Source organism: Hippocampus bargibanti, linkage group LG09 (genome assembly GCF_051943395.1).
Source record: "Hippocampus bargibanti isolate YZ-2025 linkage group LG09, ASM5194339v1, whole genome shotgun sequence".
NCBI classification, from domain to species: Eukaryota; Metazoa; Chordata; class Actinopteri; order Syngnathiformes; family Syngnathidae; genus Hippocampus; species Hippocampus bargibanti.
In genome coordinates, this window is record NC_142742.1 from 23,655,610 (window position 1) to 23,682,967 (window position 27,358).

General features: G+C 46.7%; 1 pseudogene; it reads left to right on the forward strand.

The window, feature by feature from the left end:
• The first annotated feature begins 24,846 nt into the window (after window positions 1-24,846).
• LOC148894048 (uncharacterized) lies at window positions 24,847-27,072 on the forward strand (annotated as a pseudogene).
• The last annotated feature ends 286 nt before the right edge of the window (window positions 27,073-27,358 follow it).

Here is a 27,358-nt window from a genome sequence, read left to right on the forward strand (position 1 = left end):
ATATGTATCCCAAAAAATAAATTCCCATAGGAAACCATTAAAATGAGAATAATCTGTTCCCGGGTCCCCATAAAACATAATTTTCTACTTTCTAAGCCTTAAAACTACACAAAATACACCTTATTTTATGTATAATAAATGTAATACGGTATTATAATTAAAGAAATAAAATGTACAGTATAATAGAGTCATTTTATTTAAATTTGTGAACATCGTTGATGGCTTGATGGAATGGAGTGGCCGGTTTCATCAGCATTAAACACTTGATGAAGAACGTAATCTTTTTCTTTCACCATCTTGAGAAATTATTCCTGGTAGGTGCTTCCTTTGTGACAATTTTATCTAGTTCCTCATCAATTGTGTTCTGTTTAGCTGGGTTGATAGCTTTTTGCATCGAGTGTACAGGTGCTTTGTGCAGGTTGTTTGTGTAGCCTGATTGATGGGATATTTTAACATCGCAGTCTACACTCTACCTTTCAAATATCAAAGTTGAAAGTCTTTCACTGTCGTCTGCCTGTCTCTTGAATATTTAAACCACCTCCCCTCACTGCTGCGTTCTTGACCAATCACGTGGCTTTAACCGAAGACTAGGGGCGGGGAATAGGGGACACAAACAGTCGGCTGACATATTTTGTTAGAAGAACGTGTGCGTTCGCGAACGATACATCACTCATTGAGGCAGCTCCGTGTCCGAAAAAAGTTCGTATGGCAAGGTAAAGTTCGCATACCAAGGTAATTTTTGTTTTTAATTTAACGATGAGAAGGTTTCTTCAGCCGTCATCTGTACAAATTTGAAGGTTTCGGACGTTTTGCCTCCTATGGCGCCGGACACAGCTATGATAGGTCCCTACTCTCAGGTAGGGGGGAGCAGAGGACCACTCCCTGTGGCCCCACTGATTGTTCCTACATTCCTGACTAACGACTGGCCTATTTGCCCCACTCCCACCGGTATCACCTCATCAGCATTACGAATGTTGCCTAACCTGTTTTGCCTAAGCAGGCTATTGTATGAACGATCCAAATTGAACCTCACCCCACCAGTCCGGTCAAATGAAGGATTTTGTTGTTTGATAAGAATCGCTTCTTTTACCCCCCTTTCAAACCATCTATGTTCTTTCGCTAAGATTTTAACCTCATTGTCGTCAAATGGGTGGTTGCTAGCTTTTAGGTGCAAATGTACTGCCGATTGAGGCCCACTTGTATCATCCCTGCGATGTTGATAGTCTTTTTTTGAGAATTTGTTGAGTCTCCCCAATGTACTGCTCTTTACAATTTTCATTCTTACAATGTATTGAATAAACTACATTACTTTGTTTTTCATTTGGTAGGCTATCTTTTAGATGCACTAATTTTTGCCTTTACGTGTTTATTGGTTTGAAATAAGTAGGATTTAATTCACAGCAGCGATCTGTTGTCCAATCAGCTACGGGCAGGGGGTTGGGACAACATTAGACTTAAAATGTGTACTTGTTACACTCTACATACGCAACAAGTTAACTAATAAGCTACATACATCCATATAGACTAAACTAAACATGAAATAACATAGTATGCACTAAACTAAACATGAAATAACACATGATGTTTACGGATGTGTAGAAAAACACTCTATCATTCCCCCCTGTTGCACATTTAAACATCAGTACATACATTTCCAAAACGGTTTTCATGCATGCACGTCATAACTAACGGCACAGGAGTACCATTCTATACCATGGAGAAGGCGAAAAACCTCTGTCATAACTTTACTGCTGTGATATGCAACCTCTCCATTTGCGAGAGTCTTAAAGGTAAATCCAATTCAATCAAAATTTTGACGAGGAAAATGATACTCTTCTTTTCACATGATGATGTACTGGACGACTGGTAACGATGAAAGTATTGTCAATTACAGTAACAGGTGCGCACGAACCGTAGGCTCGCGGAGGAATAAAATAATGTACTTTCCAACCGTATAACCACCAAAGATGTGAAGATACCGGCAAAACAGTGACATTAGTGTTTAACGGTAGCACATATAAACATCTATCCTCATCTATAAAACCCAAATTTTGACCCATACTGTACATTGCTATGCATACTAGTAGTCGTAACCTGATTTTCAGTTTCCAAAATGGTATCTAAACTTGGAACAATCTCTCCTCTCGAAGCATTGCGAAGAACCGGAAAATGTTGATCAGGTCTATGCAAAGATATTAAGATATATGCAGCTCTAGCCATTTTATCTCAGAATGCACGCGTTGTTGTGTCACAGAATGAGGCATATAAGAGCATACAAAACAATTACTTTTCCTATTTTGTTTAGCAATTAGTGTAGCATAACAATGCCACTTGTTTGATAACAAAGGATTCCAGTCATGTTTTTCTCCTGCAAACGGTTGATATAATGCGTCCATGACACCTGAACTTTGGGCGGTTTTGTCAGGTGTTTCCATCCAGGCTGTCAGTCTGATATGTGGTTTATGCTGGAAAGGCGATGTCACGACTGGTGATACCACAGATGACATGATGCATATAGTTACAGGAAAACCAATGGGATTTTCACGAAACTCAGGACAGAGTCTCAAGTCCATGCATCCTGCAATTTTGTGAGTTATGATAGCAAGTTGGATATCTGTCATCGTGCCAGTTCCAGTTCCTAACCAGTTCCCCCGAGCTATCTTGACGACAGTTTGTTTTGCGTCTGGGGCACAGCTATCTCGAACCCATTTTGTGTTGGGCTTGGAATGGACCACAACGGAATCCCGACCAGTGGTCCAAGCCTTGCCCTACTTGATACCAAGAATCTTGAGGATAATCACTTCCATTTTGTCGTGCTTGGTTCACGAGGACGCTAAGGGGAAATGAAACTATTCCTGCAGCCTGTAGTGGAAAGCAGGCTACAGGATGTGCCATGTTTGGGCACTTATCTGACGTCGTTGGATAGAATAGTGGAACGTCACAGGCTAATGGAATGGGGGGGTTCCACATGTGTCATCTGGATTGCCCCCACGAGTCCGTACAGCAAGATGATGTGGACCAAACCCATGGCTAGTGAGTAGTTTGGCTCCATGTGTCTTCCACCTCCTCAGGATCTGGTTGGTGAACGATCTTGCAATGGCTTTGATGCATCCAGGTGGCTCTTTCGGCGATCTTGATGGCAGTTGGCGTTGTGATCAGCACGGTGAATGGCCCCTCCCACCTTGGTGAAGACCTTGTCTTCCTCTTGATCAGCACCTCGTCTCCTGGTTTCAGCCTCTGTTACTGTGGAGGGAACAAAGAGGACTGCAGCAGTACATATGCTGACTGAACATCTTTTGTTGTAAACATTTCACACAACCATTTTGCCAACAAAGCACCTGGATCTGATTCATTCTCTTACCAGAGCACACCTTCCCATAATGGGAGGATGAAAGGTCTGCCATGCAAGATCTCAAAAGCCGTTAAGCCGTTATTAGTGGGCGTTATTCTCATATATAATTTAACCAAAAACAGAGTTTCAGGCCATGGCTTGCCTGTTGTCTCCATTGTTTTTCTGAGTCAATATTTTATCGTACCATTCGTTCTTTCAACTAATCCTGCACTCTGTAGATGATGTGTTCAGTGGTTCATTAATGCAATACCTAAATGTTCAGAAATTTTGGTTATTACTTCATGAACAAAATGTGGCCCATTATCACTCAAAATTATTCTTGGTATGCCATGTTCTGGAATAACATGTTTGCCTAATGCTTTCGCAAAATGCATCGGATTTCTTTGAAGGCACAATTTCCACCCATATAGTGAATGAATCAATTAGCACCAAACAGTATTTATAAGAACCACTTGTGCTTAGTTCAATGAAATCCATGTGGACCACTTCAAAGGGGTGTGACCCCTGTGGAAATGTTCCTTTTTGGTCGTATATTACCCTGTGGATTGTGTTTACAGCATATCAAACAACTCAAACAAAAGTCTTTTGCATATGAGTTGAAACCTCTGCTTAAATGAAATACCTTTCCTGCTATAAACACCATCCCTTCTGTTGATACATGTAACCTACCATGGCTCAACCGAGCCACCATCGGAAATGATTCTCAGTAAACATGGTTTATTGACTATTTTATACAGCCCATCAACTAGCATAGCACCATCGGCCAGCCACAGATTTTTTCGGATTTTGTAGCTAACGCTTGCATATCCTTCAAAACTTGTGTGGGTACTAATTCACGTGTCTCTTGATTTACTAGATTGAAAGCAGTACGAGCAGCCTTTTTGCCGGCTGTATCTGCTCTTCGTTACCCGAGCTAATCCTGTCTTTAGCCCATGTGTGTGCTGCACATTTGCATAGAGCCACACTTTTTGGAAGGAGGATAGCTTTCAACAAGCCTCTCAATAAATCTGCATTTTCAACCGTCTTCCCAGTTGATGTAGTCATTCCCCTGCGGTTCCACTGGGCTGCAAAGCAGTGAAGTGTGGAAAACGCATATTGGCTGTCTGTAAAAATCGTCACCGTCTTTCCTTCTGCCCATTTACACGCTTCGGTCAATGCAACAATGTGTGCTGCTTGCGCTGAATACATGTTTGATAATAAACCGTCAGCAATCATTTCAACGTCGGTCACAACAGCATAACCCACCCTGTTACCCCCTGCATCTGACCTAGATGCAGAGCCGTCAACATACAGGTGGATGCTGTCAGGTAAAGGTGTGTCTTTCAAGTCTGGTCGTGGTTTTCAGTTCTCATTTATTCATTTATTCATTCATTTATTCTGTCAGCGCATTAATGTGGTTCTCCGTCAACAGGTAGAGGTACAAGTGTCGCCGGGTTAATGCAATTGCACCTCTCAACGGCTGTGTGTGGTTGTTCCAGCAAAGTTGTCATGATAGACAAATGTCGTGCTGGTGACAAGAAAGTCATTTTCGTGCCTGTAATCAATAAGTCAACCGAGTGTGGTACAATCAGCGTTGTGGGATGGAAAAGTTCAGCAGACGACTGAACTGCCAACGCTGCGGCACAGACCGCTCTAACACACGCTGGAAGAGCTGCAGCCACTGAATCCAGTCTTTTAGAATAAAATGTAACTGGTGTCAGCTTTTGTCCATGTTTTTGTAACAAGACTGAAGTCATGTATTTGTCTTTGCAGTCAACTGTTTGAACAAAAGGTTTGTCATAGTCAGGCAAGGCCAAAACACTTGTATTGGCTATCAAATTTTTCAATTCTGTAAAGGCTGTAATGCACTCTTCAGTCCACTGAATAGTCTTTCAGTGACATTTCGTCTTGGTATATGAGTGTCAATAATGGTTGAGTGACTTGTGCATAATGCGGAATCCAAGTTCTGCAATAATTACACACTCCCAAAAACGTCATCATCTGTTTTTTCGTCTGAGGTCGGGGAACCTGCAAAATTGCCTGTTTTCTTTTGGTTGTCAACTCTCGTCCCTTCTTGACAAAAAAATGTCCTAGAAAAACAACGTATTTTGCCAAAACTGTAACTTATCCAAAGAAGCTTTGTTTGTTTGTATTCGCTAAATATTGGAACAAAGCTATTGATACAGTCTTGTTCTCGTCTTCAGTCGGTGAAGCAATTAAGATGTCGTCAACGTACAAAAGAATCTGTGAAGTCTCCACACAATTGATATAGCTCTAGTGGTGTACTTAATTTGTTAGGAGTTTACTCTCCACCAAAGCACCTCATATGTAGCCTCCCACATTAATGCAAAGTAACTGGTCGCAAGTGCAGTAACAGCTAATGTTAGCATCGTACGCTTCAGCAATTTAGCTATAGCAAAGCTCTTTGGTAAACTGAAGGCGAGAAAATATGAGGCATATTTACTTCAGAAGTACTAACTTCGAACACTGATTTAAAGGTCACTTTTTTTGATTGTTTACTCGCTGAAGAAGGAGACTACTTGTGTTGCTAAAACCTTTTTTTTACTCTTTTTGATAAATTAACCAAATCACTTTCTAAGGATCTGATGTTCTATTTTATTTTTATTTTGTAATTATTTGGAGATTTACAACAACAAACATTATTTCATTCATTGTCCAGACCGCTTTGTCCCCACGAGTGGAGCTGGAGCCTATCCCTGCTGTCTTCGACACCCAAGACACCCCAAACCAGTGACCAGTTAATCGCAGGGCATTAAAAAACAAACAAAACAGTGAAATTCCCCCTCATGGTAAAAAAACTGAAGGCTGCGGGTAGGACTTTGACAAATCTCAAATAAGGCTGAATGGGTAAGGCTCCATCTGTCCATATCTACTCTAAAAACAATAAAATGTCAAATGCCACATTTTCCTTTATTTTTTTGGTCTGCCCAAATAATGTAATGAATTAAAAATGAAAATAGTTGTGTTCTTAATATTTTTTAGATGAGATCAAAAAGCAGGTTGATTGATTGTTCATTGACGTGTGCCCGTGCAATTGGGTGGCAACCTGTTCATGTTTACCCTGCCGACTGCCCAAAATCAACAGGGATAGGCTCTCGCACTCAAGTAAACCTCATGAGGAAAAAGTTGTTTTGACACTGGATAGATGGAAATGTGACATATTTTTTGTTGTTTTTTTTGTACTTTGACTTGTTCAATGAATGATGTTTCTAACCGTTTGAATGATGGCAGCAGCTGTTATAAGCTTAACCAAACTTAATGGAATGCTTTATAAAACGATTCAAAACTTCCTTTAGTAAATTGTTACTGTGCTGTACAATTATTTTCATTTATATTTGTTTTTATTGAACATATTTGTTGAGGTAAGGCAACCGAGAACAGATTCACATGGCAATGTTAACCAGGTAGCAGGCAAAAAAAGTACATGTACTGTCCAGTGATTGTTAATTGTTAACAGGTGTGATAGTAGAATATGAGATCTTTACAAAAAAAAAAACAATGACTCCATTTACAGTGATGGAGCAGTGATATTCAATTTGCTCAATAACATGATTTATTTGTATTTCTTGACTTTTTTTCCGCAAGCTTTAAAATCCTAAGCGGCTGTGGACTGGTATAATTGTGTTGGTTGAAAAGTAACACCAATGGGGAAATGGAAACATCAATTTTCCACACATGAGTTTGCTTCTCGCAAAGATACATGACATTCTTCCGTGATTTCCCCCTTGATTAAAGGAACTATGGATATCAATGTTAGTTTGTTTCCAGACCTCCCAATCATTGTTATATGTGAATTCCCATCTTGACTTCGTCACCACCAATTCCCACTTGTCCCACGAGTGACTTTCAGAATAACATCTTATGCAAGTAAAATGCTAAATCTTGTTTTAATATGTGGTAAAAATAGTAAAGTGACACAAGCAATGTGTTGCATGAGGGATATTATTTGGGCTCCAGAGTACTACTGTCCCAATTGATTAATGGTGAACTCTGGATCATCGCCCAGCTCGTCTCTGATGAACACAAATATGTCATAGCCAGCTGCAGAGTCATTCGGGTCTCCTGACATTGTGGTTTGAATTGAGGGCTGATTACAAGCGAAACGAATACAATGAATTTTTTAAATGGCCAAAGAGCCTTTGTGGAGTGACCGAAGAAAATCCACAGGTGTTTCTCTGGACTCGCATAAAGTAAATTCTCCCATTTTCTCTGTGAATGTATGATGTTTGATGATTCATCTGTATTATTGCTGCCAATTTTAGGCACCCACTCCATAATTCAAAGAACAATGTTAGGCTTCGCTAGAGAGTAGCACAGGACCCACAGGCATACACAGTGAACTCAAAAGTAAGCATTTGCAGTAAGTGGGATGTGTCAAGGTGGCAGGAACTGAAGGGAAGTCATTATAACCAAGTGGAGGGCTACAGGAAAGATGTATCCTAACACCTTGGCAAACGCATGTACGGAAGCATGAACTGGCAACGGGGGGCTCTACAGTCTGATAAGATGAAGACTGGAAGGTGTTTAGGGGTGGTGAGCTGCACTGATTAGGTAGACGCCGAGCCCACATTGAAAAAAATAGAAAAAAAAACAGCAAAAGGGAATGGCGACATTCAAATATATTCTTATGTATCATCTCCAACCAAAACCTAAGGTTGAACAACGCTTAGCTCACAATTCTCTGCGCTTCATCTTTAAAAAAATATATGAAAAAATATGATGGTGCTTTTAGACAGAGTTTAATGTCTTCTATGTCCATGCTCCTCACCAAAAATACTTGTATCTCAAATCACCTAATGGAATTTCCAATGGAAATTAAATTTCAGGTCTCAGGCCTCCCTCTCATCACAAAAATTAGCTGACATGCATGCATGCAAAACTCAATTAGCTGACATGCATTTTTGTGGAACATGGGAGGAAACCGATGTACACGGAGAAAACCCACGCAGGCAGCCCGTGCAGAGTGCCCACAAAAAGTTGTGCTTGAACCCACGACCTCTGCATTGTGAGTTCAACGCGCTAGCCACTTGATCACCAATGATGCGCGGTGCAGCTCACCCCGGGGTGACAGGCCACCTTGGAAGCGTGCCCCCATTGCAGCACATCAGAGCGCAACGCCGGGGGCACGAACAGTCTCCCTGCTGGACAGTCATTGGATGCCGGGGTACCTTGTAGCGCCTCCTGGACTTTCCGCTCCACCTCCCATCGAAGCGCCCCCAAAATCGGCCCGGCAGGATGGGTTCCATGCAGTCGTCCTTCCCCGCCGGTTCGTGGATCCGAGAGAGGGCGTCGGGCTTGGTGTTTTTCGTCCCTGGGCAGTAAGTGAGGGTGAAGGAAAATCGTGTTAGAAGGAGCGCCCACCGTGCCTGGCGAGAGTTCAGCCTCTTGGCTGAACGGATGACCGCCAGGTTCTTGTGGTCCGTGAACACGGTGAACGGCTCTTTCGCCCCCTCGAACCAGTGCCTCCACTCCTACAGGGCCCACACAACTGCGAGAAGCTCCCGGTTGCACACGTCGTAGTTAGTCTCCGGAGGACTGAGGCGGTGGAAGAAGAACCGCAAGGGTGGAGTCTCTGGTCGACGGGGAGCGCTGAGAGAGCACTACTCCCACCCCGGAATCTGACGCGTCCACCTCCACGGTGAAGGTGGAGTTGGGGTTCGGGTGATGGAGGACCGGAGGGTTGATGAAGGCCCGTAGACGAAAGCAGACGAAAGGCGGCGTCGGCCTCTTCCGACCACCTAAACGGGGTTTTGGAGGAGATTAATTAACTGAGGGGTAAAAGCGGTGGTAAAAGTTCGCGAAACCCAAAAAACCTTGCAGTTGCTTGTGCGTAGTGGGCGTCGCCCACTCTACCACTGCTTTGGTTTTGGCAGCATCCGCTCTGAGTTGGCCCCGCTCAACAATGAAATCCAGGAAGGAGAGGTACTGTGTCATGCGGCGAGACAGCAAGCAGATGGAAAGATGATAAAAGTTGCAGCCAGATGCTGGAAGGGTATTGTGAATTTTCTTTATTTGAAGTCGCAACAGAGGTCGGGTTTTGGCAGACCATTGGTAACACTGCTCTCCAGGCTGTCCTTTCTCCCTCTTCTTCCTCCTCGAAGTGACTGGCTCAGTCTGGTTTTAAAGGTGCTTCACCTGAGCTTCTGGCCAATCAGGTCCCAGCGGCGATTGGCCATTCCCAGGTGGTTGCTGATAGAGTGCTTATGCACATTAGTATACATATTACGTTATTTCATGCTTAGATTAGTAAACATATTATGTTATTTCATGTTTAATTTAGTACATGTTATGATTATTGCATGTTTAATTTAGTTTACAAAGCATTATCAAGCATCTTAGTTCAATAGTTGTTGCAACAGGCAAATTCAGTCTAAGGCCCTCCCAACACTGAGTTGTTCGTAGCCGATTGGACGGAAGATCGACTTGTCCGCAACTGATTGGTCAACAGACTGTCGCGGTATTCTTTAAACTAAGCCTGAAGAGGCAGACGGGGGTTCTTCTTTTGTCCAGCTCCAACTAGAGATGTTTCTCACGATTGTTACTGAATAAAGTAGTTTTTGCTGTGTACCAACTATCGACTCAACTGGCAATTCATCAAGAAACTCGACAAAGTCCGAACCAGACGAAGATAAATGAATTTTACCCAACAGTTGCAATCACCTTCTTAGACATCATGACATACTGGACGTCGAATTAGAATTTTTCGGCCTTGACGAAGAGTCTGTTCTGCAGCAGCCGCTGCAGAACCAGCCGGACGAGCTGCCGATGTTTGTCGAGGGACTCTGAAAAAATCAAAATGTCGTCGAGATAGACAAAACAAAATACAGTGGAACCTCGGTTTTCAAACGACTCACAGTTCGAACAAATCGGAGTCCGAACAAAATGTTCGAGAAATTCTTGCTTCGCAGTTCGAACACCAATCGGTGTTCAAACGCCGGTACGATGGGTGACTGCGTACGCGAGGGTGGGGTGCTGAGCGCCGTAAGGGTGTATCGCTCTCTCCGTGACCAACTGTTGTCGCTTGCGGACGTGCTGGATTTTGCTCTAGCGTTTAATATAGGTGTATGAAGAGTTTTAGCCCCTAATCATGCCTCCAAAGAAAGTAAGTGCAAGTGAAAAAAGACAAGTAGTGCGTACAACTATTGCATTTAAGAAAGACATAATCGCAAAATATGAAGGTGTGCGAGTGTCTGATCTGGCTAGGGAATACAGCATGGCGAAATCTACGATCAGTACGATATTAAAGAATAAGGAGGCTGTGAAATCTAGTGATGTGGCTGTGGGAGTGAGAGCAAGTGTCATTGGAAAGATATTTTAAGAGAAAAGAACATCCTGTAACCGAGTCATCCGTAGCTGTCATGTTCCGAGCGAGAGTGAGGGCAGCTGAGTCGTCGGAACGTAGTGGAATTTTTGGGATCCCAAAGCAGGCGGCAGAGACGTACTAACCAAGCAGGATGTTTATTCACAAAACACAGCGAGTAAGAAGGCAGGGGGTGATCCGCCCCGCTTACGCCAAAAAGCAAATGGCACACGAGGGTGCAAAATTACGCAATCCCGGAAGATGACATAAATTTACGGGACGCAGGGAAAATACCTTGGACCGGATACACTCGCGCATCGAAGGAAGAGTCCAGGTACGGTGGTGAGGTGAGTCAATCATCCGGCATTGGCGAGGTAATCGCGAACCGTATAAATGCCCCGTGTCCGTGATTAGAGAATTGCCAGCAGGTGGAGGGCGGTCGGGAGAGACAGCCCCGCCCCCCGCTGTCAACTCGCACGTGACAGGAGCAAAGAGATTTGAACGTGTGAGCACCCCTCAGACAGAAGAGCTCCCCGAAGTTTTTATGGAAGGGGACTCCTTCCAAACAATAAATTTCCTTCCTCCGTCCACCTGCGCCTTCTGCTGACCACCACAAAGATAAAAAATCTTAATCATAATTCTTTTCTTTACGAATGTACAATTAGTCTGGGTTACATTTATGTTTATGTTATTTGTGTATTTGCCATTTTGCTTAACATTTTCTGAGATATACATTGCTTTTTATGTTGGTCAGCATTTTAATGTGCAATTTCATGCATAAAATAATGTATAAAATACTGTACTAAAAAGGTAAACATTCAGGGTGTTGGAACGGATTAAAATGATTTACATTATTTGTAAGGGGAAAAATGGTTTCTGTGTTAGAACAAATCGGTTTTCGAACAGGGTTCTGGAACAGATTATGGTCGAGAACCGAGGTACCACTGTACTTTCAGAAAGTCCCTCAGCTCGTCATTTTGGAAGACGCCGCAGGCATTGGTCAACCCAAATGGCATTACCAAATACTTGAAATGTCCCAAAGGAGTCTTAAACGCGGTCTTCCACTCGTCCCCCTCCTTGATGCGAACCAGGTGATACGTTTCCTGGTCGAGCGTACGCTGGCACGCTTTGGCTGCTGCGCTTTGGCTGCCGCGCTTTGGCTGCGGCTGCTTGCCCGCGAAATGTTTTTTAGCTTCTTTTAGCCTCTTTTAAACCTCTTTTTAGCTTTTTATTGTTCCCGAACCTCTGAAAATACCAGACAGTCACCACACAAACATTGGCTATCGATTCATCTCTTGATTCCGGTCGCTTATCCAGATCACAGACGAAGCCGCGTTATCATCTCCACCCACCTGTTCCTGCTGTTGAGGGCTAACCTGGCCACTGCCTCTTTCTGGTTGTTGACCTGTTCGACGGCTGCAGTGCTCGGCGGCGGAGCTGCTGAAGTTCTGCTCCCAATGGACGAGTGTGCCACTGGTGATTCGCTGGTTCCCGGAAATCGCTCGTCGCCCTTTCCGGAGGTATATCCACCGCGAATCACGTCGAGGCTTTCACCTCGATGCCTCCAAGGAGATCACCTCCCTGTGGTCATCCGTCCGCCAGCCACACAGAAGGAGCAACCGCTCCGTTGATCACCGTATGTTAGCCGGCCTGGCTAGGTCGGCTAATGTGCCTCGTAGTCAACTTCGGCCTCCTCAACATTCGCTCGCTTACGGGAAAGGGGTGTCTTATCCAGGACATCCTAAGTGACCGTAAGATTGACTTTTCTGTATTAATGAGACCTGGCAAACGGCGGGAGACTTATCCGAGCTCAATGACGCGAGTCTGCCAGGCTTTGTTTACATTCTAAGCCACGCCTCTCAGGCCGCGGAGTGGTCTAGCGATAATTTACCACAAGAAGTGGAAAGTCATCCAAGTTTCACCCCCGGAAACCCTATCATTCGAATGACTTGCATGTAAAATTTCCGGACCCTCTCCCACTATCATAGCCACTGTATACCGTGCATCAAAACCACATTATGACTTTCTAAAAGAATTATCTGATGTCCTCACACACCTCTCCACCCTGTCATAAAATTTAATTATTCTCGGGGACTTCAACATTCACATGGACAATTCCACTCTTCCCTTCACCAAAGACTTCCTCCTCACTTGACAGTTTTGGTCTGCATCAATTTTCGGACTTTGCCACCCACATAAAAGGCCTCACCCTGGACCTCATTTGCATGTCTGGCCTTATCCCAATGAATTGCACAGCAAATGAACTTTGTATAACACACCATTTCCCATTCAACGTTTCCATCACCCTCTCTCTCCCCAAACCACCCCGCATCATCACATATCGCAACATGAAGGACGTCAATGCTCCCACCTTCGCCGAGATGATTGCCACCCTGACTCTGGACTACATCTCATCCTCTGATGTCTTGTTTCCCGGTACAACACGGACCTCACGAACACCATCAACGCTGTCGCTCTTGTGAAGTCCTGGTTGTCCAATTTACCCGGTCCACCCCCTGGTTCACTGCCTATCTCCGCTCCATCAAGACAAAAACTTGGCAACTGGAAAGACTTTACAGGAAGACCGGTCTCAGTACTCACAAGGACATGTACTCAGTTCACCTCACCCATTACAAGGACTCAATCTCACGTGCAAAATCGCAATATTACTCTGGCCTCATTGACTGTTTTCCTGGAAACACACTGGTCCTCTTTTCCATATATCACAAAATCATACAACCTCCTATCTCTCTCCCCTCATACTTTTATTCCTCTGATACATGTAACGCTCTGCTTATGTTTTTTAGCGAGAAGATCAACAAAATCCATCAGCACCTCGGGTCCTCTGTCCTCCCCGACTCTCCCAGCCTTTCTACTCCTTCCCAACTACTTTCTGCTTTTGAACTCCCCCAAGCCTCTATAATCTCAGACATTATCACAAAATCCAAGAATTCCTCCTGTCAACTCGACCCCCTCCCTACTATCCTTATCAAGTCCTGCCTACCCTCTCTTCTCCCATTTATTTCAACCATTACTCACTCCTCATTATCAACTCGAATTGTTCCTATCACACTTAAAACCGCAGCTGTTACTCCAATCCTGAAAAAAACCTGGCTCAGATCCAAACGATTTCAATAACCTACGTCCAATTTCCCACCTTCCATTCATCGCCAAAATCCTTGAAAAAAACAGTTGCATCCAAGCTTCACTCTCACCTCACTCACAATAACCTTTACAAACAATTCCAGCCTGGTTTCCGCCCCCACCACAGTACTGAATGGGCTCTCATAAATACCCACACAAGTTTTGAAGGTATTGCAAGCGTTAACCACAAAATCCGAAAAAGATCTGTGGCTGCCCGATGGTGCTATGCTAGTTGATGGGCTGTATAAAATAGACAATAAACCATGTTTACAGAGAAACATGTTTCCTGTGGTGGCTCGGTTGAGCCAATGTAAGTCACATGTATAAACTTAAGGGGTGGTGTTTATAGCAGGAAAGGTCTTCCATTTAAGCAGAGGTTTCAACTCATATGCAAAAAACTTTTGTCTGAGTTTTTTGGATTGGATTGGATTGGATTTGCCTTCATTAGTCTCGCAGTGGAGAAATTTACATTTCACAGCAGCAAAGTGATGAAAGGAATGAAAGTAGAAAAAAGAAATACATGAGCTGCTGGAAAGGCAGCCACTCTCGTGGCGCCATCTTGAAGTCAAAAGAACAACAAAAAAACTAAATAACAAATAATATGACAACACAAAGACAACATGACAAAACAAAGACACAGAGAGTCATTCATTATTCAGGACTTGCTGTACCCTCTTTGTGATGACATGAAGCAGTTCTAGATGAAAGAGATGATCAAAGCGTCTTTCCACCAGTGGATCAGGGACATCATGGTGGAACGTGCATGTCGACTACAAGCTAAATGTTGAAAGCAAACACGTAGCTGTAGCATCCATTGACGAAAAGAGATTGTCTCACATCTCCTGTCCCACATAAATTCCACACATGCATCGGCGCTCTGCGCTGACACTGCTTTCTTCTTATCGCGGGCTCCTCAAGCCATGCATCCATCCAACCGCAGATGTCCAATAGCACCGACCTTTCCGCTGAACAAAGGGGGGCTGTGAAGATGCTGCCCATTACAGGCGCAAAAAAAAGCACAATGGCCCCTTTGGTGTCCAACGATGGCAGACGAATGGCACCGATAATCCTCCCATTCAAAAACAGTACTGGCATATTCATGCTGCCGAAAAGGAAATGTCATGGTCAAAAATGCTGAAAAACAATCCGTATCCATTCCACACGACGCCCAACAACACAAAGTGACAAAATAAAACACAAAACAAGACAAAAACAACAATAAAAAGGAAGGCTCATGAGAGCACTTGCTGTTATACATCTATTATTATTATTATTATTATTATTATTATTATTATTATTATTATTATTATTATTATTATTATTATTATTATTATTATTATCTCCCATCTCATTTTCCGTACAGCTTATTCCTCATTAGGATCACGGGGGTTGCTAGAGCCTATCTCAGCTGTCTTCGGGCACGAGGCGGCGGACACCCTGAATTGGTTGCCAGCCAATCGCAGGGCACAGAAAGCCATACAACAGTGACACTCACACCTGGGGACTATTTGGAGTGGTCAATCTGCCTGCCATGCATGTTTTTGGAGTGTAGGAGGAAACCGCAGGACCCGGAGAAAACCCACGCGGGTCCGGGGAGAACATGCAAACTCCACACAGGGAGGCCGGACCGGGACGAACCTGCGCCCCTATTATTATTATTATTATTATTATTATTATTATTATTATTATTATATAATATATATATTGTTTGATATGCTGTAAACAGGGTAATGTACGACCAAAAAGAGGAAAATTTCCACAGGGGTCACACCCCTTTGAAGTGGTCCACATGGAATTCATTGAACTCAGCACAAGCAGTTCTTATAAATACTGTTTGGCACTAATTGATTCATTCACCAAATGGGTGGAAATTTTGCCTTCAAAGAAATCCGACGCATTATGCGTTGCTAAAGCATTATGCAAACATATTTTTCCAGAACATGGCATACCAAGAATAATTTGGAGTGATAATGGGCCACATTTTGTGAATGACGTAATAACCAAAATATCCGAACATTTAGGTATTACACTAAAGAACCACTGCGCATATCATCCATAGAGTGCAGAATTAGTTGAAAGAACGAATGGTACGATAAAAAACGACTTCATATAAACGATGGAGACAACACGCAAACCATGGCCTGAATGTCTGTTTTTGTTTAAACTATATATGAGAATAACACTTTCTTGTCACTAGCACGACATTTGTCTATCATGACAACTTTGCTGGAACAACCACACACAGCCGTTGAGAGGTGCAATTGCATTAACCCGGCGACACTTGTACCTCTACCTGTTGACGGAGAACCACATTAATGCGCTGACAGAATAAATGAATGAATAAATGAATAAATGAGAACTGAAAACCACGACCAGACTTGAAAGACACACCTTTACCTGACAGCATCCACCTGTATGTCGACGGCTCTGCATCTAGGTCAGATGCAGGGGGTAACAGGGTGGGTTATGCTGTTGTGACCAACGTTGAAATGATTGCTGACGGTTTATTATCAAACACGTATTCAGCGCAAGCAGCACACATTGTTGCATTGACCGAAGTGTGTAAATGGGCAGAAGGAAAGACGGTGACGATTTTTACAGACAGCCAATATGCGTTTTCCACACTTCACTGCTTTGCAGCCCAGTGGAACCGCAGGGGAATGACTACATCAACTGGGAAGACGGTTGAAAATGCAGATTTATTGAGAGGCTTGTTGAAAGCTATCCTTCCAAAAAGTGTGGCTCTATGCAAATGTGCAGCACACACATGGGCTAAAGACAGGATTAGCTCGGGTAACGAAGAGCAGATACAGCCGGCAAAAAGGCTGCTCGTACTGCTTTCAATCTAGTAAATCAAGAGACACGTGAATTAGTACCCACACAAGTTTTGAAGGATATGCAAGCGTTAGCTACAAAATCCGAAAAAATCTGTGGCTGGCCGATGGTGCTATGCTAGTTGATGGGCTGTATAAAATAGTCAATAAACCATGTTTACTGAGAATCATTTCCGATGGTGGCTCGGTTGAGCCATGGTAGGTCACATGTATCAACAGAAGGGATGGTGTTTATAGCAGGAAAGGTATTTCATTTAAGCAGAGGTTTCAACTCATATGCAAAAGACTTTTGTCTGAGTTGTTTGATATGCTGTAAACACAATCCACAGGGTAATATACGACCAAAAAGAGGAACATTTCCACAGGGGTCACACATAGATTTCATTGAACTAAGCACAAGTGGTTCTTATAAATACTGTTTGGTGCTAATTGATTCATTCACTATATGGGTGGAAATTGTGCCTTCAAAGAAATCCGATGCATTTTGTGAAAGCATTAGGCAAACATATTATTCCAGAACATGGCATACCAAGAATAATTTTGAGTGATAATGGGCCACATTTTGTTCATGAAGTAACAACCAAAATTTCTGAACATTTAGGTATTGCATTAATGAACCACTGAACACATCATCCACAGAGTGCAGGATTAGTTGAAAGAACGAATGGTACGATAAAATATTGACTCAGAAAAACAATGGAGACAACAGGCAAGCCATGGCCTGAAACTCTGTTTTTGGTTAAATTATATATGAGAATAACGCCCACTAATAATGGCTTAACGCCTTTTGAGATCTTGCATGGCAGACCTTTCATCCTCCCATTATGGGAACGTGTGCCCTGGCAAGTGAATGTAACAGTTCCAGGCGCTCTGTTGGCAAAATGGTTGTGTGAAATGTTTACAACAAGAGAGGTCCAGTAAGCATGTGTACTGCCGCAGTCGTCTTTGTTCCCTCCACAGGAACAGAAGCTGCTGCGCCCCAGAGACCAGGTGCTGATCAAGGCAATCAAGAGGAAGACCTGGTCTGCACCAAAGTGGGAGGTGCCATTCACCGTGCTGATCACAACGCCAACTGCCATCAAGATCGCCGAAATAGCCACCTGGGTGCATCAAAGCCATTGCAAGATCGTTCACCAACCACATCCTGAGCAGGTGGAAGAGAGATGGAGCCAAACTACTCACTCGCTATGGGTTTGGTCCACATCACTTGCTGTACGGATTCGTAGGGGCAATCCAGATGACACACGTAGAGCCCCCCATTCCATCAGCCTGCAAAATTCCACTATTATATCAATTCCACTGTTATATCAAACGACGTCAGATAAGTGTCCAAACATGGCACATGCTGTAGCCTGCTTTCCACTAGAGGCTGCAGGAATAGTGTCATTTCCCCTTAGCATCCTCATGAACGAAGTACAACAAAATGGAAGCAATTATCCTCCAGTTTCTTGGTACGCTCGTATCAAGTTGGGGAAGGCTTGGACCACTGGTTGGGATTCCCTTATGGTCCATTCCAAGCCCAACACAGAATGGGTTCGAGATAGCTGTGCCCAAGAAGCAAAGCGAACTGTCATCAAGATAGCTCGAGGGAACTGGTTAGGAACTGGAACTGGTACGATGACAGGTATCCAACTTGCTATCATAAGTCATGATGCTGCAGGACGCATGGACTTGAGACTCTGTCCTGATTTTCGTGAAAATCACAGTGGTTTTCCCGTAACTATATGCATCATGTCATCTGTGACATCACCAATCGCGACGTCGCCCTTCAAACATGAACCACATATCAGACTGACAGCCTGGATGGAAACACCTGGCAAAAAGCATATTAGCATATTAGCAGTCTGTCAATCTGTCCATCACCATAGCAAATAATAAGTGGCTCAGAGCTGACCCCTTGTGGAGTCCCACTTCCACCTTGAATTCCTCAGTCACACCGACAGCTCACCTCACAACTGTCTTACAGTCATGATACATATCTTGCACCGCTCTGACATACTTTTCTGTCACTCCAGACTTCCTCATGCAATACCAGAGCTCTTCTCTGGGCACCCTGTCGTACGCTTTCTCCAGATCTACGAAGACACAATGCAATTCCTTCTGACCTTCTATGTACTTCTCTATCAGCATTCTTAAAGCAAACACTGCATCTGGCGTACTCTTTTTTGGCATTAAGCCAAACTGCTGCTCACATTGTTCACTTCTGCTCTAAGTCTAGCTTCAACTACTCTTTCCCAGAGTTTCATTGTTTGGCTCATCAACTTTATTCCTCTGTAGTTAGTACAACTCTGCACATCTCCTTTGTTCTTAAAAATGGGCACGAGTACACTTCGTCTCCGTTCATCATCTAAGATCTTGTTTAATGACACAGTCAAGGACACCACCGCCACATCTCCAATACACTTCCATAACTCAATTGGTAAATCAACAGGCCCGAGTGCCTTCCCTCCTTCATCCTCTTCAGCGCCCTCCTCACTTCATCCGTGCTAATGTTTGCGACGTCTTGGTCCACAACAGTCACGTCTTCTACTCTTTGTTCCCTCTCAGTTTCCTCATTCATCAATTCTTCAAAGTACTCTTTTCATCTTGCCATCACACTACTGGCACCTGCCATCTCTATCCTTAATCACCCGAACCTGCTGCAGGTACTTACCATCTTTGTCTCTCTGTCTCGCCAGCCTGTAAAGATCAGTCTCGCCTTCCTTGCTGTCCAGCCGAGCATACAAGTCATCATAGGCCTCTTGTTTGGCCTTTGCCACCTTTAACCGTGCGCTGCATCTCCTTTACTGCTGTCTACTGTCGTCCATCTTCTCAGTGTCCCACTTCTTCTTTGCTAACCTCTTTCACTGTATACACTCCTGCACCTCCCCATTCCACCACCAAGTCTCCTTATATGCCTTTCTCCCACTCGATACACCAAGTACTTTCCGACCTGTGTCTCTGATTATGTTCGCTGTAGTTTGCCAGTCATCTGGAAGGACCTCTTGCCCACCCAGTGCTTGTCTTACCTCCTTCCTAAATGATATGCAACACCAGCGTCATCCTACACACCACCAACCTATGCTGTCTGGCTACACTTTCACCAACCACTACTTTTCAGTCACTGATTTCCTTTAGATGGCGCCATTGACACAAAAGAAAGTGTAAGTGGGTAAGTGGAGAGCCCACAACACAGGACTGTGGAGGCACACGCACCGGAGGGCCGCCTCCAGGTCCTGGTTCTTTCTCTCCGTCTGTCCGTTGGTCTGGGGATGGTATCCAGACGACAGGCTCGCCGACGCCCCTAGGGACCGACAGAAACGCTTCCATACCATGGACACGAACTGCGGTCCCCGGTCCGACACGATGTTCGTCGGAATCCCGTGGAGACGGACGACGTGGTTAACCAGGAGTTGAGCCGTCTCGACGGCGGACGGCAACCTGGTTAACGGGACGAAGTGGGCCGACTTGGAGAATCGGTCCATTACGGTGAGGACGACCGTCTTGCCACGGCAGGGGGGAGGCCTGTCACGAAGTTGACGGACATGTGGGACCAGGGTCTGGACGGTACCGGTAGTGGCTGGAGGAGTCCTGCTGGGGGCTGGTGGGAGGCTTGCCCACGGCCGCAGGCCGGGCAGGCCTTCACGAAGAGGGTGATGTCCCTCCTGAACCCCGGCCACCAGAACCGTTGCACGATGAGTTGCATCGTCCTGTTGATCCCCGGGTGACAGGCTATCTTGGAGGTGTGCCCCCAGATGAGCACCTCAGTGCGTAGAGGAGGGGGGAAGAACAGGAGATCCGCGGGGCAGCCCCTGGGGATGGGGTCCGTCCCCTGGGCTTGCTGAACTTTCCTCTCAACCTCCCACCGCAGGGCGCCCAGGATGCGTTGAGCCGGCAGGATGTTGGCGGTACACTCCTCCCTTTCTGCCGGCACGTGAATGCGGGATAGGGCATCCGGCTTGGCGTTCTGCGACCCTGGGCAGTAGGTGAGAGAAAAGTTGAAACGGATGAGGAACAGTGACCATCGGACCTGTCGTGAGTTTAGTTTCTTGGCAGACCAGATGACCGCCAGGTTTTTATGGTCCGTGTAGATGGTGAAGGGGTGTTTTGCTCCCTCAAGCCAGTGTCTCCATTCCTGCAGAGCCAGGACGACCGCCAGCAGTTCCCGGTTGCCGACGTCATAGTTGGCTTCGGCGGGGCTGAGCCGGCGGGAGAAAAAGGCGCATGGGCGTAGCTTCTGGTCAGTGGGAGAGCGCTAGGACAGGACGGCCCCCTCAGCGTCGGGCGTCCACCTAAAGGGAACCTTGGTGGACGTGAGGTTAGTGAGGGGGAGTGCCTTCTGACTATAACCGCGAATGAAGCAGCGATAAAAGTTGGCGAACCCCAGAAACCGCTGGAGCTGCTTGCGCATCTTCGGGGTAGGCCTTCTACCACCGCTTTAGTCTTGGCGGGGTCGGCCCTAAGCTGCCCCTGCTCCACGACGAACCCCAGAAAAGACATGGAACTCGGACTTCTCTGCCTTCACGTAGAGCCGGTTTTGCAGGAGCCCTGCCAGGACCCGTCTGACGTGTTGCCGGTGCTCCTCTGCAGATCAAGAAAAAATAAGAATGTCATCGAGGTATACAAAAACAAAAACATTAAGGAAGTCCCTGAGCACATCATTGATTAGATTTTGGAAGACGGCGGGCGCGTTCGCGAGTCCGAACGGCATCACCAGGTACTCAAAATGCCCTAAAGGCGTCTTGAATGCTGTTTTCCATTCGTCCCCCTCACGGATACGGACCAGATGGTAGGCGCTACAGAGGTCCAATTTAGAAAAAATAGTAGCTGATTGCAGGGGCGCGAAGGCTGAGTCCATGAGGGGGAGAGGATATTTGTGACGGATGGTGATGTCGTTCAGACCACGGAAGTCGACACATGGGCGCTGGGATCCGTTCTTCTTATCGATAAAGAAGAACCCTGCGCCCAACGGAGAACGTGACGTGCGAATGAGTCCCGCCGCTAGAGAGGAGTCTATATAGGTGCTCAGGGCTTCCCGTTCTGGTTGAGAGATATGGAAAAGTCTGGAGTCCGGTAATGGAGCCCCTGGCAGCAGTTCAATAGCACAGTCATACGGTCGGTGGGGTGGCAGAGATTGGGCGTTGTCCTGAACACCTACCGCAGGTCATGGTAGCACTGCGGCACACCCGTGTGCCAGATGGCCTCGGGCGGGCCACTGCGGGAGGGGTCTTGCCCTACCGTCGCTGACCGCAGGCAGTTGGCGTAGCAGTAGGGGCTCCAGCCCTAAATGGTGAGGCCCTCCCAGGAAATGGACGGGTCATGGGTACTGATCCAGGGGAGGCCCAGTACCAGCAGCACGTTCCGGGAGGGCATAACTAAAAATTGTCGGTGCTCTACATGATTGCCCGCTACCGTGAGTTTAAGCGGGGCCGTGATGTGGGTGACTCTAGCTAAAAGACGGCCGTCAAGATCAAGGATCTCCTTAGGGGGAAGGAGATCGATCAGTTGACAGCCCAGAGAGTGAGCCATCTGGGGATCGATGAAACACCCGTCGGCCCCCGAGTCCACTAGCGCCCGCACGGTCTGGGAGCTGGATGGGCCAATGACGTCGCCGTCCAGCTCTAGTCGCGTAACGGGGGCCGTGGGCTTGGCTTCCTGGGGTCGCCGCGGTCACCGTTTCGACGGGGGCCTACTGGGACCGGAGGTCTTGGGCTGGGGGCCTGGGGTGCGACGAGCCCCAGGGATGGCGCGGTCGTTCTCCCCCCCACCTGCATGGGTTCAGAGGATCCCTCCAGGTGCCGCACGCGCTCGCGGCCGGGTGTAGTCGTCCTTGGCCGTGTGCCGGGCTCGTTGGACCGCTGGCTGCCTTGTTCCCTCCGCTGCTCCCTCAGACGGAGGTCCAGACCGATGATGACGTCCACCAGGTCATCGAAAGTGGTGCGTGCGTCGCGGGTGGCCAACTCATCCTTGAGTGTGGCGCTCAGTCCGCGACGAAACACCACCCTCAGTGCTCGGTCGTCGTATCCGCTGCCAGCGGCCTGGATCCGGAAGGCGACGGAGTACTCAGCTGCCGAACGGGATCCTTGGATGCAGTCGTGGAGTCGCCCCTCTGCTTCAACCTCCGTCACCACATTCCCAGTTGGCAAATTGAAATTGAAAATTTTCAACAGGGGGGAGTGCAGCGTCATTCCCCAAGAAAGTTGTGCCCTACAGAAATGCAGACTCACTCACCACTAACATGTACTAACCAACTAACATCTAACAATGACTTACTGCCATTTCTGTGAGAGAATGCATTGCAGAGCCTAAACGATGAGATAGACTTTGATGGGAAAAAACGCCAAGAAAGAGTGATGTGTAGAATGAAACCATCCTGTCGACATGTGACCTGGCACAAGTCTTCTTTTGTTCTCCACAGGACGGAGCTGCAGTCTGAAGAGAATGACGTGGGTCACACCAACGTGGGATGAACCAGTTGCGAAGCTGCTAGCCGTTTAAGCAGCCACAAGCTTCATCTGGATTCGCGAGGACATCGTTCGTCAAGGAGATTCCCGATCCACATCACTGGAGCCACGTCGACAGATCACACCCTTTTCCCAGTCACCAGCTCATCCGTATCACACCTTGGGGCCTGCTTGCGACAAATGCTACAAACAATTTCGTTCCCCCTCATCGTCCTGGTGATCACCATCCAGAATGCCATGAAGATTTGACTGTTGTGGCGAATGACATGACTTTAATTTGAGATTGTTTCCATTGTGATTGTTCTATTTTGTTATTTCCTTTTCTTTTTTCTTTCTTCTTTCTGTTCACCCCCACCGATGTTAGATATGTTCGTCAGGGGGGATATGTTGGGGTAATTCACTATAGGAACATCTTTAAGCATCTTTTTGCATCATTTCGTTTTGGTTTGGACTTCCTGATACGTCATCCTGCCTTCCTTTACATGATGTCACATCCCATTACATCACATCCTATTGCTTCGCAACCTGTCAGTCATATAAATGCTCTCCCAGTCTGTCTCTCTCCCTCTCTCTCTTCTTCCTCCTCGGCCGACCTCCCCGTCAGATAAGTGTCCAAACATGGCACATCCTGTAGCCTGCTTTCCACTAGAGGCTGCAGGAATAGTGTCATTTCCCCTTAGCATCCTCATGAACGAAGTACAACAAAATGGAAGAAATTATCCTCCAGTTTCTTGGTACGCTCGTATCAAGTTGGGGAAGGCTTGGACCACTGGTTGGGATTCCCTTATGGTCCATTCCAAGCCCAACACAGAATGGGTTCGAGATAGCTGTGCCCAAGAAGCAAAGCGAACTGTCGTCAAGATAGCTTGAGGGAACTGGTTAGGAACTGGAACTGGTACGATGACAGGTATCCAACTTGCTATCATAAGTCATGATGCTGCAGGACGCATGGACTTGAGACTCTGTCCTGATTTTCGTGAAAATCACAGTGGTTTTCCCGTAACTATATGCATCATGTCATCTGTGACATCACCAATCGCGACGTCGCCCTTCAAGCATGAACCACATATCAGACTGACAGCCTGGATGGAAACACCTGGCAAAAAGCATATTAGCATATTAGCAGTCTGTCAATCTGTCCATCACCATAGCAAATAATAAGTGGCTCAGAGCTGACCCCTTGTGGAGTCCCACTTCCACCTTGAATTCCTCAGTCACACCGACAGCTCACCTCACAACTGTCTTACAGTCATGATACATATCTTGCACCGCTCTGACATACTTTTCTGTCACTCCAGACTTCCTCATGCAATACCAGAGCTCTTCTCTGGGCACCCTGTCGTACGCTTTCTCCAGATCTACAAAGACACAATGCAATTCCTTCTGACCTTCTATGTACTTCTCTATCAGCATTCTTAAAGCAAACACTGCATCTGGCGTACTCTTTTTTGGCATTAAGCCAAACTGCTGCTCACATTGTTCACTTCTGCTCTAAGTCTAGCTTCAACTACTCTTTCCCAGAGTTTCATTGTTTGGCTCATCAACTTTATTCCTCTGTAGTTAGTACAACTCTGCACATCTCCTTTGTTCTTAAAAATGGGCACGAGTACACTTCGTCTCCGTTCATCATCTAAGATCTTGTTTAATGACCCAGTCAAGGACACCACCGCCACATCTCCAATACACTTCCATACCTCAATTGGTAAATCATCAGGCCCGAGTGCCTTCCCTCCTTCATCCTCTTCAGCGCCCTCCTCACTTCATCCGTGCTAATGTTTGCGACGTCTTGGTCCACAACAGTCACGTCTTCTACTCTTTGTTCCTTCTCAGTTTCCTCATTCATCAATTCTTCAAAGTACTCTTTTCATCTTGCCATCACACTACTGGCACCTGCCATCTCTATCCTTAATCACCCGAACCTGCTGCAGGTACTTACCATCTTTGTCTCTCTGTCTCGCCAGCCTGTAAAGATCAGTCTCGCCTTCCTTGCTGTCCAGCCGAGCATACAAGTCATCATAGGCCTCTTGTTTGGCCTTTGCCACCTTTAACCGTGCGCTGCATCTCCTTTACTGCTGTCTACTCTCGTCCATCTTCTCAGTGTCCCACTTCTTCTTTGCTAACCTCTTTCACTGTATACACTCCTGCACCTCCCCATTCCACCACCAAGTCTCCTTATATGCCTTTCTCCCACTCGATACACCAAGTACTTTCCGACCTGTGTCTCTGATTATGTTCGCTGTAGTTTGCCAGTCATCTGGAAGGACCTCTTGCCCACCCAGTGCTTGTCTTACCTCCTTCCTAAATGATATGCAACACTCTTCCTTTTCAACTCCCACCATTTTGTCCTCACTTCAGCCTTTGGTTTCTTCATCTTCCTCACTGCCAGTGTCATCCTACACACCACCAACCTATGCTGTCTGGCTACACTTTCACCAACCACTACTTTTCAGTCACTGATTTCCTTTAGATGGCGCCATTGACACAAAAGAAAGTGTAAGTGGGTAAGTGGAGAGCCCACGACGCAGGACTGTGGAGGCACACGCACCGGAGGGCCGCCTCCAGGTCCTGGTTCTTTCTCTCCGTCTGTCCGTTGGTCTGGGGATGGTATCCAGACGACAGGCTCGCCGACGCCCCTAGGGACCGACAGAAACGCTTCCATACCATGGACACGAACTGCGGTCCCCGGTCCGACACGATGTTCGTCGGAATCCCGTGGAGACGGACGACGTGGTTAACCAGGAGTTGAGCCGTCTCGACGGCGGACGGCAACCTGGTTAACGGGACGAAGTGGGCCGACTTGGAGAATCGGTCCATTACGGTGAGGACGACCGTCTTGCCACGGCAGGGGGGAGGCCTGTCACGAAGTTGACGGACATGTGGGACCAGGGTCTGGACGGTACCGGTAGTGGCTGGAGGAGTCCTGCTGGGGGCTGGTGGGAGGCTTGCCCACGGCCGCAGGCCGGGCAGGCCTTCACGAAGAGGGTGATGTCCCTCCTGAACCCCGGCCACCAGAACCGTTGCACGATGAGTTGCATCGTCCTGTTGATCCCCGGGTGACAGGCTATCTTGGAGGTGTGCCCCCAGATGAGCACCTCAGTGCGTAGAGGAGGGGGGAAGAACAGGAGATCCGCGGGGCAGCCCCTGGGGATGGGGTCCGTCCCCTGGGCTTGCTGAACTTTCCTCTCAACCTCCCACCGCAGGGCGCCCAGGATGCGTTGAGCCGGCAGGATGTTGGCGGTACACTCCTCCCTTTCTGCCGGCACGTGAATGCGGGATAGGGCATCCGGCTTGGTGTTCTGCGACCCTGGGCAGTAGGTGAGAGAAAAGTTGAAACGGATGAGGAACAGTGACCATCGGACCTGTCGTGAGTTTAGTTTCTTGGCAGACCAGATGACCGCCAGGTTTTTATGGTCCATGTAGATGGTGAAGGGGTGTTTTGCTCCCTCAAGCCAGTGTCTCCATTCCTGCAGAGCCAGGACGACCGCCAGCAGTTCCCGGTTGCCGACGTCATAGTTGGCTTCGGCGGGGCTGAGCCGGCGGGAGAAAAAGGCGCATGGGCGTAGCTTCTGGTCAGTGGGAGAGCGCTAGGACAGGACGGCCCCCTCAGCGTCGGGCGTCCACCTAAAGGGAACCTTGGTGGACGTGAGGTTAGTGAGGGGGAGTGCCTTCTGACTATAACCGCGAATGAAGCAGCGATAAAAGTTGGCGAACCCCAGAAACCGCTGGAGCTGCTTGCGCATCTTCGGGGTAGGCCTTCTACCACCGCTTTAGTCTTGGCGGGGTCGGCCCTAAGCTGCCCCTGCTCCACGACGAACCCCAGAAAAGACATGGAACTCGGACTTCTCTGCCTTCACGTAGAGCCGGTTTTGCAGGAGCCCTGCCAGGACCCGTCTGACGTGTTGCCGGTGCTCCTCTGCAGATCAAGAAAAAATAAGAATGTCATCGAGGTATACAAAAACAAAAACATTAAGGAAGGCCCTGAGCACATCATTGATTAGATTTTGGAAGACGGCTCAAAATGCCCTAATGGCGTCTTGAATGCTGTTTTCCATTCGTCCCCCTCACGGATACGGACCAGATGGTAGGCGCTACAGAGGTCCAATTTAGAAAAAATAGTAGCTGATTGCAGGGGCGCGAAGGCTGAGTCCATGAGGGGGAGAGGATATTTGTGACGGATGGTGATGTCGTTCAGACCACGGTAGTCGACACATGGGCGCAGGGATCCGTTCTTCTTATCGATAAAGAAGAACCCTGCGCCCAACGGAGAACGTGACGTGCGAATGAG